This window comes from Phoca vitulina, unplaced genomic scaffold (genome assembly GCF_004348235.1).
Source record: "Phoca vitulina isolate PV1807 unplaced genomic scaffold, GSC_HSeal_1.0 scaffold6, whole genome shotgun sequence".
NCBI classification, from domain to species: domain Eukaryota; kingdom Metazoa; phylum Chordata; class Mammalia; order Carnivora; family Phocidae; genus Phoca; species Phoca vitulina.
The window spans coordinates 48750553-48767361 of record NW_022589709.1 but is presented as its reverse complement, the minus strand read 5'-3'; the positions used below and the strand labels follow the sequence as shown (position 1 = coordinate 48767361).

At 38.1% G+C, this 16809-nt stretch overlaps 1 protein-coding gene across 1 annotated transcript in view; it reads left to right on the top strand.

Moving 5' to 3' along the window:
• Positions 1–4694, top strand: part of JMY (junction mediating and regulatory protein, p53 cofactor) — a 94028-nt gene extending 89334 nt beyond the window's left edge. The window contains 1 exon segment of the mRNA XM_032404125.1: positions 2261–4694. The gene's annotated coding sequence lies outside the window, so the exon portion shown is untranslated.
• The last annotated feature ends 12115 nt before the right edge of the window (positions 4695–16809 follow it).

The following is a 16809-nucleotide window of genomic DNA, read 5'->3' as shown; positions in this document are numbered from 1 at the left end:
ACTATGTCTAGGGATTCAGGGTGTCTGACTGGGAATCTTCCACACTGTCTGCCACTTCACGGTGCTTGTTACCTATCCGCTTGTCTCTTGCTTGGAGCTTCTCAGTGAGCTTCTAAGCCTATGTCTAAAACTACCATCTTAGGCACTGATTAGTTAACTCCACAGTTGGGCCTTCAATAAATGTTTTCGTCTTTTGGTTACAGCTGCCTGCAGTAGCCCAGTTGGAGTACATGGCCCACCAGCACTTGCTCAGACCAGCCCATCATCTCCGTTTGTTTTCACCCATCCCACCAGATCCTGCCCAACATGTAGACATGGCAGCAGCAGTTCATATGTTCAAGTGCTTGGGTGGTTATTTTTAGCTTTTGGCTGCTAATTTACCCTTAGAGCTGTGTTAAGAATATGTCCACAATGAATACCATTTTGAAAATTGCCTAAAAATAATTTTTTGGCTGATAATTACTTATGGCTGGCATATGTATTAATAATGTTGAGAGAAAAGTGAAATACTCCCAGAAAACACACGAGCTGAGATATCTGCAAAGTTACGTATAAAAAACAGACTGTACCCTATGCCAGAAGCAAACCATGGACTAGTTGTAACCCCACCAATCTGAGCAGGCATTGATAAAGGGGCTATTCTCACTGCCTTGTATGTGGTCTTGGGGAATTGTTTTTAAGACTGAACTTTTAGATGCTTCGCTACACATGGCTAACAGGTCTATGATTTTATTTTCTATTACAAATCCGTTTCTTGAGGATTTTAAATCATTAATTAGCTCTTCAGAAAAAAAAAGTAATTTCTCAAAACTTCATGAAATAAAAAGTGAGTATCTCCTCTTCTGCCTTGTCTTCCTTTAAAACTCTTCTCAGTGGGGTGCCCAGGTGGCTCAGCCAGTGAAGCCTCTGCCTTCAGCTCAGGTCATGATCTTGGGTCCTGGGATCAAGCCCCGCATCGGGCTCCCTGCTCCGCGGGGAGTCTGCTTCGCCCTCTCCCTCTACTGCACCCCCAACCACTTGGGTTCTCTCTCTGTCTCAAACAAATAAAATCTTTCAAAATAATAATAAGACTCTTCTCAGAAACAGCCATAGGTAATAGTGTCCTGGAAGGAAATTTCTAAACATAAGTAAATACATATAATTATATAGACTTTATATTTAGTTTCTAATTTCTTTTCTGTGGGTTCCTCTAAGTTAAGAAGTAACTATGATGACACTGATAGAAATACAATATGATCCACAGATGTGATTAAAACAGTTTTTATAGTCACATTGAAAAGCTAGAAAGAAACATACGAAATTGATTTCAGTAATACTTTATTTTATATGATGCATCCAAAATAGTATATTTCAACATCCCATCAGTATAAAAAATCCACGATGTAGTTTATTTTTTTTTACTGAGTCTTCAAAATCCAGTTTGTATTTTATATTTAGTAGCACATCTCAATTTGGATGCTAAGTATTCAGTGGTTAAAGTTGAAATGTCCTAGCAAAACAATAAAATTGCATTTAATGGAGAAATATTTTATACTGCTTCAGATTTTAATTTAAATCAAATTAAAAATTCACTTTCTCAGTCACATTAGCCACATTGCAAGTGCTCCAAAGCCACACGTAGCTGCAGTATCAGATAATGCAGAACTATAATAACATAAGTTAGGACTTGATTTATGTGCATGTTCCTTTTTATCTGCCAAGTAGGTTTTTCATATAAGTGCTCCGGTGCAGTGTGTAAGCCATAGATCTCGAACACAACTATTCTGGAACTTAGCTAAAACATCTCTGTGAAGACCGGTACTAATCCTGTCCTCTACATGTCAGTATAACAAAAACTCACTTCCTCATGAATTTTTAAAATATCATTTAATTCTTAATAGACTGGCCGTTTATGAGGCTGATATTTTAGATTGTATTTGGTCCTTTTTATTGTATAGTTCTGACATGTTAGAGTAAAAGGAATAAAAGTGAATCTAACATACAACCTTCTGAGTGTTGAAAGTTGTATTCTAATTATTTTGTTTCCATTTTTATTGCTTTAAGAATACAAACGCATTTTTTAAAACATGTCTCTTATATACTATCTTTACAAATGGCCATTTGTAAGAAATACCAGTGCCAGATACTGCAAAAGTTGTGTGGGAACATACATGTGTTTACAACAACAGGATACATTTAACATGGCATATTTTTAAAAGACCACACTGTCTTTAATAAGTCAATATTTTTTAATACACTGTATATTTTTGTTTGTAAACAGGTGACTCAACAGAAAGAAAAAACACCTACAGTTGAAGATCAAAGATTTTTTTGGAAAACAAAACTTTAAATGTGTGATTTCCCAACTGGATTCCGTTAGATGCAAAGTGTGTTGGCTCTGTGGTATGAAAAAATGGAAGCACAATTGGCAAGTTATCGCTTTTCCAGTCATTCCAATATTGGTGGTTAACATGAGTTTTAGATGTGCAATGCTTCTGATGCAATGAAGAAAAGGCCTTCCAGAGATGCCTGGTTTTTTAAGCACCTTCCCTTCCTTCCTGTCCACCCATGTACATCCTTGTAGTGGCCAGTCAAGCTAGGGGTTGCTCTGAGTTGGAAGAACACCGGGTTGACAGAGACCTACTGTGAGCTGTATTGGGACTGCTTTGAAATCCATCTTTAAGTGCACTGAATAGTCCTTTGCTTGAAAACACAGAGCTTCTTCTATATCAGCTTGTATAAATAGTCGGACACTCTGAAAAAGAAGTTTATCATGATAGCTATAGGACAGGAATTGGAAAGAATCAGATGGAAATGCACTGAAAATTTCCACATTACTCATCTCCAAAGGAATTTTCATAAAGATGTTCAACATCTGAAAAGATCTATAACCATGGAGATACATCTAATGTGTTTACCACAACATGACACATTTACCATGGCATATTTTTAAAAGACCACATACTCTCACACTTTGTAAGGTTTTGAAGTAAAAATTTCCATGCTTTTAAATAGCTCTTCATAATTGTGAATTTATAATAGTTTGAATTTCATGTGCAGCTTTGTTTATGAAAAGCAATACTTTGTAACTTGATAATATTTCAGATTATTTTTAGTCCTTTTGTTTGAACGATTGCTTGATTAGTGTAATTCAACATGACTTTCCTATTGAGAATCAAAAATGAGAATTCAGTAATAGGGATGCAGATCTTAAGTCTGTTTAACATGCACCATTTAAGTTTTTCTTTTTATGCTCCACAGTGAAGTGTGCTCTACAAATATGCAGAAAGTAGACAGGCAGAAAAGCCTCCTTCGCTAGCATTTCACTATCTTCACATGTTTTGAGTGGAATTTGGGGAGAGCGCCTTTATTACTGTTAGTAGACCTTTTAAAACATACGTATGTAGTTCCAGGTGCTGAGTTTGCCATAATGGCATCCTGAAGGGCACATTTATATGAATGGAGCCATTATGAATTCTCAGCAGGAGTGTCGTGGGCTTGAATGAAGGTAGATATGGCAGACTCAGTCTGTAGTATTCTGTAGAGTGTAATTCTGCATCAGACAGATGTTGGCCTTTATATGAAGGGAGTTAAGTAAGGACTGATGTACCAAAAAGAACTTTATTTCTTCCGAGGCATTTCTCTGGCCTAGACCCAGAAAGCAGTCCCAGAGTAAAAGCCCTCCAATGTATATGAATTAGTTTTTCAGAAGAGATAAAACATGCTTACACCTTTGTCACTTTAAGATGTATTTCCTTTAAAATAATTATGGAGAAAATTTTCTGTTTATTGATGAGAGTAGGAGCTTTTGCACAGTTTTTTCACAATACATTAGTTTTCTTGTTGTATTATTCCTATATCTTATCTTGGAAGGTTAAAATATATATCTAGTATAGAGACTTAATCTTTATCCCACAATGGGGGAGGTGGGTGTGGAATTTTCCTTCAGGAGAAAAGTATACGTTTCCTTCAGTAAAGCATTGAAGCGTGCTTTTCAACCAAAATAATGATTGGTTTGATTAATATAATTTGGCAAAAAAAAAAAGTTTAAGCAAATTTGCAAACCTTAAAAAAATCATGTATCAGTTTTAAGCCTTTGGATGCTTATGAATAAGTTTGTTTTTTCATTCATTGATATTTAGAAAAATACAGGAGAACTTAACATTAAATTAACAGCAAAAGCACTAGAACTTTTATATGTCAGGAATTTGCTCCCCATTTAGTGTTACAGCTGGGATTCCATTAAAAAACAGGCTCACTTATAAATGGGTACTGTGATTTGTCTTCCAGAAGCATGTTCTCTAAGTCTGTAGTACTCTGGAGGGGGTCCAGACTCATGTGAACCCTTTTGGGGGTGCATCCAAAACTCTGGAGTACATCCCACTGTGGCACTTCATGAAGATTATCTCACTTGAAGATGATGAGTAGGTTAAAGCAAACCCTCGTTTAAAACCAGCTATACTTACTCTCTGCTAAATAAACTTCTTCCACCACACCTATTTTCCATCCTGAAGATTCAGATTCCTACTTGCACAGAATTACAAGTTACTGCAGATCATCCACCTTTGGAGTTCTCACAGTGTTAAAATTTCAAATAAGTACAGTCCACTTGTCCAAGATGAGATTACCAGTTGAATCCTCAAGTTAATTTTTTTCCTTATGTTAATTGTTTTTTTTTTTTTTAAGATTTTATTTTATTTATTTGAGAGAGAGAGTGAGAAAGAAAGAGCATGAGAGCGGGTAAGGATCAGAAGAAGCAGGCTCCCAGCTGAGCAGGGAGCCCAATGTGGGACTCGATCCCGGGACTCCAGGATCATGACCTGAGCTGTGAAGGCAGTCGCTTAACCAACTGAGCCACCCAGGTGCCCTCCTCATGTTAATTTTAATGCAGTTTGGAACCCAACAATTCTGTAAGCATGGTTAAATTCCCCCCCCGCCCTTAAAAAAAAAATGAGTGTCTTTGCTCTTAATATTAAATTCTAATATATTTAATTAGGATGGTAGTTACAGATGATCACACATTTCAAGTTCCAAACTTGCCCATACTATTTATATGGTTTAAAATATTTGAGAGTTATATCTCAATGTGTCATTTCTGTCATAAGAATACACAAACAGCTGCTTGTTTGTGCTGAATCACTTTAGAAGTTCATTTACCAATCTGGTCTCGACTAATAGATTTTAAATAGGGAAAGAGATAACTTGAGGATATTTTAAGGTTAAGATTACTGCTCACTCGAATGCCATTTTTAAATAGTTCTCCCACTTACAGTCAAAATGCTGTGTATATAACCAATGTGGTACATATAGAAAAGGTATTCCTAATCTCAAATCTGGGTGGTACTGTGGTGAGGCAGTGTGATGAAATTCCTGGCTAAAGAGGATTTTTAAAAGATGAGCAATTGTCTTGCTTACTTGATATATGTTTTATAGGTTTTGAGTTTGTGAGCTGCATAAAAACAATCATTCCCTAGTTGTTCGTTGTGGAACTGAAAGATCTCTTAACGTGTATTTTTAAGCAAATTTAGATGCAGCCGTAAATGTTGACCAGGTATAGTATTTTCCAGTGGGAAAGTGGGGTTTTCCTCATTGCATGAAACCATAGGGAATTTTCTGCACTTTGATTTACTGAGTAAAATGAGGGGGCAAAAATCCTTGTTTCTACAAGGCTGAACTGTGTAGCAATTTTTGGTAACATATGGCATGGCCACTTTGCCATAAAATGTGTTAAATTCTGAGGCATACTTAGGCCATAGCAGGCACTAAGAATTAAACCTCGTATCAGTGGAACAAAAATGAACAGGCAGCATCCTCTGTTTGGAATGGGACCAGTGTACAATTAACACAATTTAATTTTATACATTCCTTAAGATTCCATTTTTTAATTGCATTCATTGAGTTTGTGTATAAATTTAAGTCAGTGCCTAAGTCAGTTTAGTCTTAGCCTAAGGAAAGTTTTTTCTTCCACTAAATACAAAGTTTTGGGTTTTTTGTTTTTTTTTTTTTAACCTTTATAATTTATTTAGTATGCACATCGTATCAGATACCAACCTGTAAAGTACTATAGTAAGGGGTCCCTTAAAGGCCTTATCAGGGAGTTCAGATTTCATATACATTATTACCAGGTTATTTGTAAGAAATCGTTTTGAACAGCTGTAAAACATTTAAAAACCGTGGCAGACGCATTAACATGCAGCCATTTGATAATGAGAGCAGAAACCTTAACAAGTTTTACCTAATTCTTGCACTGAATTTAAATGATAATATAAAGTTAAATGTGCATTTTAAACAGATTTTATTTCACATTTATAGCTTAGCATACAAGAAGAGCTATGCTTAGTGTTAGAGGATTGACCAGCAAGATATATTCCAGATGGAAGAGGTAAGAGAGTAGAAGCACCTTACTGTTGGAGCATATTGCATTTATTTAGTGCTACTGAACAATTCAGTAGTTACTTCTGAACTTTGCTGCAAAGTGCTCTTTAGTTAAAGCACATAAAGAGGGATCTCTGCCTAATTGCTTTGTAAGTCGAAGCAATGGTATTTTTCATCCTATAGTCTAATTTAAAAGTTTTTCCTACAAAATGAGTTTATATTGCTGCCTAAACTATCATGTATGTAAACAGTTTTTTTTTTAAGGGTGAGAGGGAATCGGGGTTCTGTATGTGTGTGCGCGTGTATGACATGTTTGCCCATTGGGTTATTTGGAAGATACGTTCACTCTAAAATATTCTGTTTTACCCACAAATATAAATGTGCAGCTTGGTATTTGAGGGGTTTGATTGATTGAATTCAAATTTATAAATGTTTTTCCCTTTCCCCATTTTTATTATGCCACTGTTAAGGTGCATGTACAGAAAATACCTCGGAGGTTGACATATAATAAATATTTCATCAATGCTATTTCACATTGAATCTCAAAGCAGTCATTTGTTTTGAGAGTTAAGGGAAAGTTTTTTGTTGGTTTTTTAAAAAGTCAGGTATAACTAAGGGTGGCTCAATTTGGGGGAGTTAAGGGTGGAGGGGAAAGACCGTGGAAAGTCATTTTTATATGTATACACAAAGGTATGGGTGTTGGTTATAGAGGTGAATTTTAACAAGGGAAGTTTGGGGTTTTTTTTTTTGTTTTTTGTTTTTTTTTTAACTTGCATGTTCTATGGTTAACTATCCAAGAGTGTAACAAGTTATTCTAGCTTTTCCCAGTACTAATTATATTGGTTTTAAGAAGTCTTCATGGTCACAAGATGGCATTTTCCCTTCAGTTGTGAACCAAGAGGGATAGAAAATACCACCCAGACAGTGACTTCTGACTTCTTTAACTTGGACAGAATCCCCACTGTCTCGTTGAGTTTCTCGTACTGTATGTCTTGCCAAGTGTGAAACCATAATATATAGTTTGTGAAAAATCGAAGGCTACAGATCATTTTGCATGATTAAAAGCCCATTAGGGCTACTGAAACTGACATGTTTTTTAGCCTTTCTGGTTAAGTGAAAATTACAATGGCAAACCAATTCACCATTTACTAGCTTTGTGCAATATTATAATGGTAGAAGCAAAACACTAGCACATTGTGCTTGGCTTTTAAAGAGGCTTTAACACCGTACATTAAACGGAAGTGTGCACAGTGTATTGTAAATGCCAACTCCTTGCAAATTTACAATACTTAAATATGCTCCATTCATATTCTAAAGTATTAAAAGTACAAAGAAAAAACTAAGCAGGCATTTATAGCAATACTCTGAAATCTCCAATAATTGTTTTGACTGTTGCCTTTTGCTCTTTAGTGCAACTTTTCTGCGTTGTAATTATTGTATTGCTTTGTATTTTCATGTTTTTTACACCATGACTTCAGAGTTAAGTACTTGTACAGCAAGTATTGCAATCACTTTCTCTTCTTGTACATGCAATGTAACAACATAAAGTTTTGGTGCTTAACAATATTCCTTTTTTTCTTTAATAAAAAGATATTTATTGAGTTAACTTCATTTTGTTTAAAATAGCAGTGATGGTAGATATTGTCACTTTGTTTCAAATAGAAGGAGCACAGCAAGTTGTGAATTTGCTATAACATTATGAACAGGCTTCGGAGACTGTCTACCCTTGTACTTCTGCCTCTTCCTGACTATTTATAATGAAGTATTTTAACAGTTGCCGAATTTATGCTAATAAAAGCCTTATTCATGTTGTCTGTGTAGCTATCCCCACATAGTTTGGCGATGTTGACTTCCAGAATTTGGAAGGTCTTTAAATGCCTTTCATTTTAGCAAGCCATCTGTGACTATTTAAATTTGAGATTATTGGCTCTACACTTAAACATAGGAGGACTAGCTTCACCGGAACCCAGCAGCTCCCCTTATCCGATGCTGACTTGATACAGCCCCCAACATACAGGAGGCACACGTTTAAGGGCGGGTCCCAGGTGCTGCTCAGTCCCCAAGTAAGGGCTCCAGTTCCATCTCTCCCTGGGCAGTTCAAATCACTTTTGCTCCCTTAGATAACAGAATTTTTGTTTCTGATTTTTTTATTACTGGGGCTATCTAGTTCCTGTGTGAGAAAGTTCACAGCCTGGTATTAAATAATTTATTTCTTCCTTCCCCCAAGCCATCATTTATAAAATGATGGGCTGAACACAGTGGGATTTGGTACTTTGCCAATTTCAGGATTCTGTATTAAGAAGTGAGAAATTTCTCCCAAGGGAGAAATTAATTCTATGTATTCCCTCTGCAAATAAATCTGAAACTAGCCAGAAGGCTTTGATTACTAGATGGTTTTACGAGAATTTAGAGACTGGATTTAATAAGAGGAGATCTAGCCAAACTGGCAGAATATCATCTCTGAATTAAACTTAGATATATTAATACAACTCTCAACACAGTACTTCAGAAGAATCCTAGTACCTAGTTCACCCTTACGAAGTCAGGGTGTGGTTGGCTTAGGATAGCCTCCCTGGGTAACCTCTCTGTTGGACTAGCCATCTTTACTAAGGTAAAAAAAAAATCTCTTGGAAATCTAGGCCTGATAGAATTCCTCACTCCTTTACAACTGTCATTCATCCTGACCTTGCTGAATTCCATAAGCTGGATGAAAACCTCATGAGTTCTTTGCTACAGGAAGCTGTTTGGGAGAGGTTTAGAATTCTTTGGTGCAAAAATACCAACATTCCATCACATTCTGACAGTGAAGTTTGATCTTACTTCCCAAGCACTCTGTCCCTCTGCCAAGTTACTACATTCATACCCTTTCCATAGAGACCCTACAACTTTGTTGCTCATCAAAAACTTTGTTCCTTGCTGTTAGCATTTTCTCCAGCTCTCTCCACCAATAATCTTGCCCATTCACAAGATCCTCTTGCTTACCAGTTGCGCGCTCTCCTATTTCTCTGAAGTTGGCAGTCAGCTGCTTAACGTCTAACAGGGTGATGACCCATTCATTTTCCCCGAGTTCATACTGGGTCTGTCCTCTAATCACAGCTGCCGCCTACTTCTTGCCCTCCTTCCTCCTTCGTGCCTCCCTCTATCCACTCTCGGCTGTTGCTGTGAATGACTCCATAGAGCCAGGCCATTAAGCATCTCTGATCTCATGTTCATCCCTGTCATTAATTCCAGTGGCCAGGCTTGCAGTGCAGCCAGTATGGTCCTGGACTTCCTGCCTCCACACTGGCGAGGGTAAACATGCACCGATGGACAAGGCTTTCTGTGAGCAGACTCTGGTCTCCTTTCTAAGCCTTTAGCTGTAGTATCTCCATTTCACATGCTCATCTCATGCCTTTCCACCTGCACACGTGTCTGCCTAAAATGCTTTTCTGTCAACACCATCTAAATTCCATCCATTGAATGTTAATTTGGAAAGCACATGGGCAATCATGACCCCCCCACCCCCGTGTGTCAACATCCTTAGAACACTGGAATTAGGGGAATAAGAAAGTTTTAAGATGTAAGAGGAATTACATAATCTGATTTAATCGTCATGATTCTATAAATGTTACTCATCATTTGAGGCAGAGCGAGAAATAAAAGGGTTTAGGTATTAAATTGTCCAGCAGCTTTGGTTTAACCCCTCCATCATTGCCCACAGCAACTTCAACTTCACTCTTAACCCTGTAAGATCCAAGTGCTCAGCTTTAATTTTAGACGGTCTTGAAAAGAGCTCATTCTAGGCTATAACTAGACCCGAGTCTCCTGTGTTGAGATGTGCTAGAGAAATTCAATAAAAATTTTCAAGAAGTATAAAAACAAAGTATCAAAGACATCAAGATGTAAATTCAAATAAAGTCCGTTACAGACGGTAAGTAATTATGGTTAGTCACAGGGCTAACAGGCGGTGTAGATGGAGGAAACTTGGTCCCCACACCGCAGTTTTTGCAAGGGGAGTCAGGAACATCTTTATCCCCACACAATATATGCCTACACAGTTACCTGTCTCACTTCCAGTGAAGTCTCCAAGCTGCAGAAGCTGGGACTCAGCCTCAGCAACCTTTTTTTTTTTTTTTAAGATTTATTAGAGCACGCACAAGTTGGGGGAGGAGCAGAGGGAGAAAGAATCCGTAAGCCGATGTCCCCCCTGAGCACAGGGCTCTGTCCCAGGACCCCTAGATCACGACCTGAGCTGAAATCGAGGCGGACGCTCAACTGACTGAGCCACCCAGGTACCCCCTCAGCAACTTCTTTCTATTCAGATGCTTCTGGAGCTACAACATTCCCAGTGACTGGCCAGTTCAAGTTCTTTCAACCCTCAGTAAATGTCTTGCTATATCGACCTGATCTGGAGGCCCTTTATATTGAAATAATATTAAAAATTGCTTTAATCAAATTAATTAATAATGCTTTAATCAAGTCATTGCAAGTCTATGAATATGGATTTTGAAGAAAAGCCTTAACAGCAATTAAACCCACTGGCCAATTTCTGTTGGAATAGTTCACTACCACGAACAATTAGTTATCCCCAAGGGTGCTGAACACCTCCCATCAACAGACGCTTTGTGTATGTCATCAGTGATGATGAAAGACTGGCAAACTACAAGAAACCTTATGTTGTTTGTAATCCTTTTTTAATGGAAAGAATGAAGTCTGGCAGGAATCAATCATATAGTTACTCCTAAAACTTCTTATGAATGATTTAGAACAATATAAACCCTACTCTGAATTTTTTTTAATTTTGTGTGTGTGGTACAGTGTGTGAATATACACTTAAGCTAGAAGAATAAATTAACATCATTAAGGGACTTGGGAGAAGAGTAAGAAGACAGGCAGAAACTTAATGCCTGTAGCCATCATGGGCATATCGTGACATAATCTTATTCAAAATTACATTATGAAAAAGCCATACTGTGGTTCTATGGTGGAAGTAGTCCAGTTGGCATCAATATCCTAGACATGTTGTAGGCCAAAATAATCTTTTTCATGCTTAAAGAAAGACCAAAACCTTTGGGATTTTTGAGTAAACGTACAAGTGTTCTAGGAGTTCAGATCTACTTAAAATTATTTGGTCTTGGGGCGCCTGGGTGGCTCAGTCGGTTAAGCGTCTGCCTTCGGCTCAGGTCAAGATCCCAGGGTCCTGGGATTGAGACCCACGTTGGGATCCCTGCTCAGCGGGGAGTCTGCTTCTCCCTCTTCCTCCCCCTGCTTGTTCTCTCTCTCAAATAAATAAAATCTTTAAAAAAAAATTATTTGGTCTTCCCTGTAGGCCACTTTGTGACCTACCTCTTTTCAGAAGTAGGGTGGCCTTCCTGGGCAAGTATACAGTCAATTCCACAATTTTTGAAACAATGTTAACTCTATTGCCTCTTCTGTCAGCACTTCCAAGGACCATCATAAAGTGCAACCATAAGTTTACTGTGACCCAGCACTTGCTCTAAAAGGTTTTCTAATGTCAACTATAAATTTCTCTGATGTTACCTAAGCTTTGGTATTACATTATGTTGAATCATCAGAAGGCAACACCTCGACGTATTACCTCACCAACTCCGGCAATGCATTCACTGCATTAGATACAAGCACGACGACTTTATACTTCAGCTTTCAGGGATGGGTGAGGTGTAGAAATAAATACCTATTTCTAATCTTTCTTCATGACTCTTTTCCTAGTTAGTCTCACTCTTTTCCATGGCTTTAAATGACATCTGTTATGATGATGCCCAATTAGGTTTTTTTCTGGCCTATACCTCTTCTCAGGACACTAGATCTTTATGTATTCAACTGCCTGATGGTCTCTTCATTTGGATGCCCCAAGCATATCTCTAACATAACATGTCCAAAATGGTGCCCTGGACCCACCCATCGAAACCCAAGCCCAACCTTTCCCAGGTTTGCCCATCTTCCACAGTTCATCCTGTTCTGCAATTAGGAACCTGCAAGTTCTCCTTGCTGCCTTTCTCACCCTCACCCTCCACATCCAATTCTCCAAGTTCTATGAAGCCTAGGTCCACTTTATATCTGGCATCCTTCCATTGCTTTCTCTGTCCCTTACTACCCTTATCAGACAACCACCTCTCAACTAGACTACTGCACTGGCCTCCTAAATGATCCTTCCATTGCCACTCTTGTCTCTTTCCAACTTACTCTCCACCCACAAAGTGGTGAGATCACATCTCTCTCCTGCACAAAACCCTCCAGTTGCTTTCCATTACACTTAGAATGAAATCTCAAGTCTGCTTATGGTCTGCCTCCAAGGCTGGATGTGATTTGACCCTTCCTACCAGGCCCATGGCTTACTGAGCTCTAGCCATATGTATAATCTCTTATCTTAGGACCTATGCGAACTGTCCTCTTTCTAGAATTGTTCTCCCTCTCTTTTTTACTATGACCAACTTATCTGTCTCCTCTAAGTTCTTATATTGAAGTCCTAACCCTCAGAATGTGGAGATACGTTCTTTACAGCAGTAATCAAGTTAAAGTAAGGTCATTAGAGTGGGCCTAATCCACTATGACTAGTATCTTTATAAATGGAATAATTTAGATACGAACATGCATAGAGGGAAGGTAATGTGGAGAGACATACAGTAAAGATGGCCATCTACAAGCCGAGGAGAGAGGCCTGGACAGATCCCTCAAGGTCCTCAGAAGGAACCAACCCTGCTGACACCTTGATTTTGGACTTCTAGCATCCGAAGATTGTGAGACAATAAATTTCTTTTGGTTAAGCCCCCTGTCTGTAGTACTTTGTTACAGCAGTCCTAGGAAACGATACATCATCTTTCAGGTTCCCACTTGAGGTATCATCTCCTCAGGAGGACTTCCCACCCTTCCTTGAGTAGATCCCACCTTATGCTCCATCAGAGTCATGCTAATCAGATAATTCACTGATTCCCCCTACATCTGCTAGCACCCATGCAGTTAGAAGAGTTACATAACTAGTTCTGACCAATGAAATGGAAGAAGCAGTAATAAGCATCACTTTCAGCCTGATGCAGTGAAAAGTCCATAAAAATTGCTCCAATATTTCTCTTTTCTAGTGGCAAACAGAGAAGTCTCATACACTACAAGAAAACGGAACCTCCTTTGAGACTGAAGAAGACAAGGATTCCCTCTGTCACAACTTCTTTTGCTACTGTATCAGAGGTACTAACACTGCAGTTAGGCAGGAAAAAGAAAAGGTGAAGGATGGAAAGAAAGAAAAGACATTGTTTGGCAGGTATTATGGTTATGTATGTAGAAAACCCAAAAATATCCATTGAATTAAGACCGCTTTCGTAAGAATTGCTTGATAACATTCAGTATTTTATTATCAACAGAATTTCTATATACTAGTATCAAACAGCTAAAAATTAAGTTTATAAAAACTATCATTGTTTAAAAACTTGAGAAGTCAAGGAAAAGAAGACAGACAATGCAGTAGAAAACTGGGCATGAGACCTGAGTAGGCAGTTAATTCACCGAAGAGATTCAAATGGTTGATGTGGTCTACCTCAATAGCAATAAGGAGAACACTATACCAAAGTAAGATACCAGTGCACCCTCAAGAGTGGTTACAATTTGAAAGACTGACAGTTTCCAGTGTTCACAAAAATATAGAAAAGAACTTTCAGACACTACTAGTAGTGGTATACTGCTATTTTGTAATAGGTACAACTATTTTGGAAGATTGCTAAGCATCATCTACAAAAGTTGGGTCTGTGCTCACCCTGTGACACTTGGCTAAAATATGCACACTTCAGTCTGGAGACCTACACACGAATGCTTAGAGCAGCATTCTCCATCATAGCCAACAACCAGAATAACTCAAATGTCCATCTATGGATAAATGGACAAACTGTGGTATATTCCTAAAATGCAGGACAGTAAAGTGCAGGAGAACAATAAAAATGAATACAGCTCTACAGACCAGTTTGCATGAATCTCACTGACAAAGTTGAGCAACAGAGGCCAAAAAGAATATGTGATTCCAGTCATATTAAGTTAAAAAACAGGCAAAACTAAACCATAGTGTTTAGGATATTTAGGTAATAAAACTAAAAAAAAAAAAAAAAAAAGTGATGATTGCCATAAAAATGATGATAATGGTAATGTTTGTGTTCCGGGCTGTGAGGCTTCTATTTCTTGACAAGGGTGTGGTTAGGTGGGGCTCTCTTTACAATAATTCAGTGAGCTATACATTTATGTTTATGTATTTTTCTAAGTATTACATTTCACCATAAAAAAAGATTTTTTAAAAACACTAATATAGTTCTTTTATTAGAATTCTAGAAATTGCTTCTAGAATTCAGTTGCCAAAAACTTTTCTCTGCAAAGTAATTTGCATGCTTGCTCTACAAAACAATGAACAATATAATCTAACATTTCACTTTTTTTCGTTAGTTGCCAGGAAATCAGAACAAATTTAGTGCTCCAACAGAAAAAACAACTCATCTCAAATTTCTGGTCTACACCGTTCTTTGCTCCTTTTAATTTGCTGTGTGTGTCTGTGTATGTGTGAAACTCTCCTTCTTGGTGTTTTAATATTGTGAGTTTCCTTTGAGGAAGTAGATGGGAAGAGCTTTAAAATGTTCATTAAATAAAAAGATGTTGCAACATAGCACGGCATAGTGGTTAACTGCAAGGACTCGAGACATCTGGTAGAGCTGTGTGAATTTGGACAAATTACTTCTCTGTGCTTCAGTTTGTTCGTCTGTAAAATGGAGACAATGTCTACTTCATATGGTTGTTACATGGATTAAATAGAAGAGTGCCTCGCACATATGTACACGTTAGCTATTACTATTCTCCCGAAGTATGTTGCCAAAATTTCTCAGAAAGAACCACAAAGATTTGAGTGATTTAGAAGCAAGAACATCTGAGATTAGAATAGATTGCTCCTGGACAATCTAAAAAGCAGCGATGATCATATGTATTTCCTTCATTAATAGAACATAATTTCATTCACATGTCAAAATGAATATGCAATAGGCAACATTTTATATTAACAATGAAAAAAAACCTTACCTTCATGTTTACTTTTTGTAGAGAGAATTGGGTGCAACTGAAAAAATGCAGAATTTCTATTTTCTGACGTTCTGCAGAAATGCAATCCTAAAGAATCAAAATATCCAAAAATATAAAGAATACAAAGAACTTTCAGTTAAATATGGTGGATTGAAACATGCTTTTATTGCCAAATCCTCCTAAATCCCTAACATGGCAGTAAAGGAATAAAAAACAAAAGAGAAAATTATGGACAAAAAATGTCAGTGACTGCAAGATGCACAGGAAGTAATGATTTAACAGTGGAGGGAGCTGACCTGAGAGTCTGCAGTAAGTACTGACAAGTGTGCCAAGGGCTGAGGGGCCTGGCACTTGGAGGTACTGTGTTCCCTGCAAGGTGGGGATGAGGTATAAGGGTGCAAAGGAGAGAGGTGAAAAGTCTCCCAACAGAAACAACAGATCCCCCACCTCCCTGGACCTTCCTTTCCCATTTCAAGACACTAGAGGTTTATTCTCTGGAATAAACAAGCCAGAGAAGATCTGGACTCTAAGAGCAGGTACAAGAGGAAGGCAGGGGGAATGGTGAACACTGTAGGGTTAAGTTACAATCTACCTTCGAAACCCGGAGGCCCCTGGCTGCTTTCTCCTGCCTGGTTCTGAGATGGGCCTTGGCTGGGCATCTACACCTCCCAGAGGAGTCTGAAAGATCCCTCTCTGGAGAAACTAAATGGCCACAGAGAAAAGACCATCCCACGTTGATATTTGTATGTGGGGAGGGATGGAGAGTTACCAAATGACAAAGCAGGCCTCCCACCCAATCAACGTACCCGCAAAGCCACCTGCCAGCCAGCCTTCCTCCCTCCCTCACCCCAGAGCCTCCAGGGTTTCACTATAGGATGTGAACAGACTGCTTAGAATCACAATGAAGTCTCCACACAATGAAGAAAGACCAAAAAACAAACTAAAGAAGGTAATTCTTGGAAAACAGACAAGAGACTAGGAGGGAAAAATTACTTCTATCAGAAAAAAGAAGGTGAAATACTACATCTATAAAACAAGAATGTATCACAATAAAAAGGAATATTCTGAGAACAGTGAATGACACTTAGAAACAAAAACCATGACAGCTGACACTACAAATTCAATACATGGTTTAAAAGATAGAGGCCAGGAACTCTTTGAGTCAAATAAACGGCTAAGGAGATGAACAATAGAAAATATAATTAGAGGATTAATTCGGCTAATCCAATATCTGATTGATGCTGGGAGTAGAAAGAAGTGGAGAGGAGCAAAAAAAAAAGAAGTGGAGAGGAGCAAATTATTTATAAAAACAATACAAGAAACTTACTCCTTTGTTTACTACAGTTTGAGCTGGGTTTTCTTTCATGTACAAGAGAAGGATTCTCAGATGGTCCTGTGAGGAGTGTGCCAGCC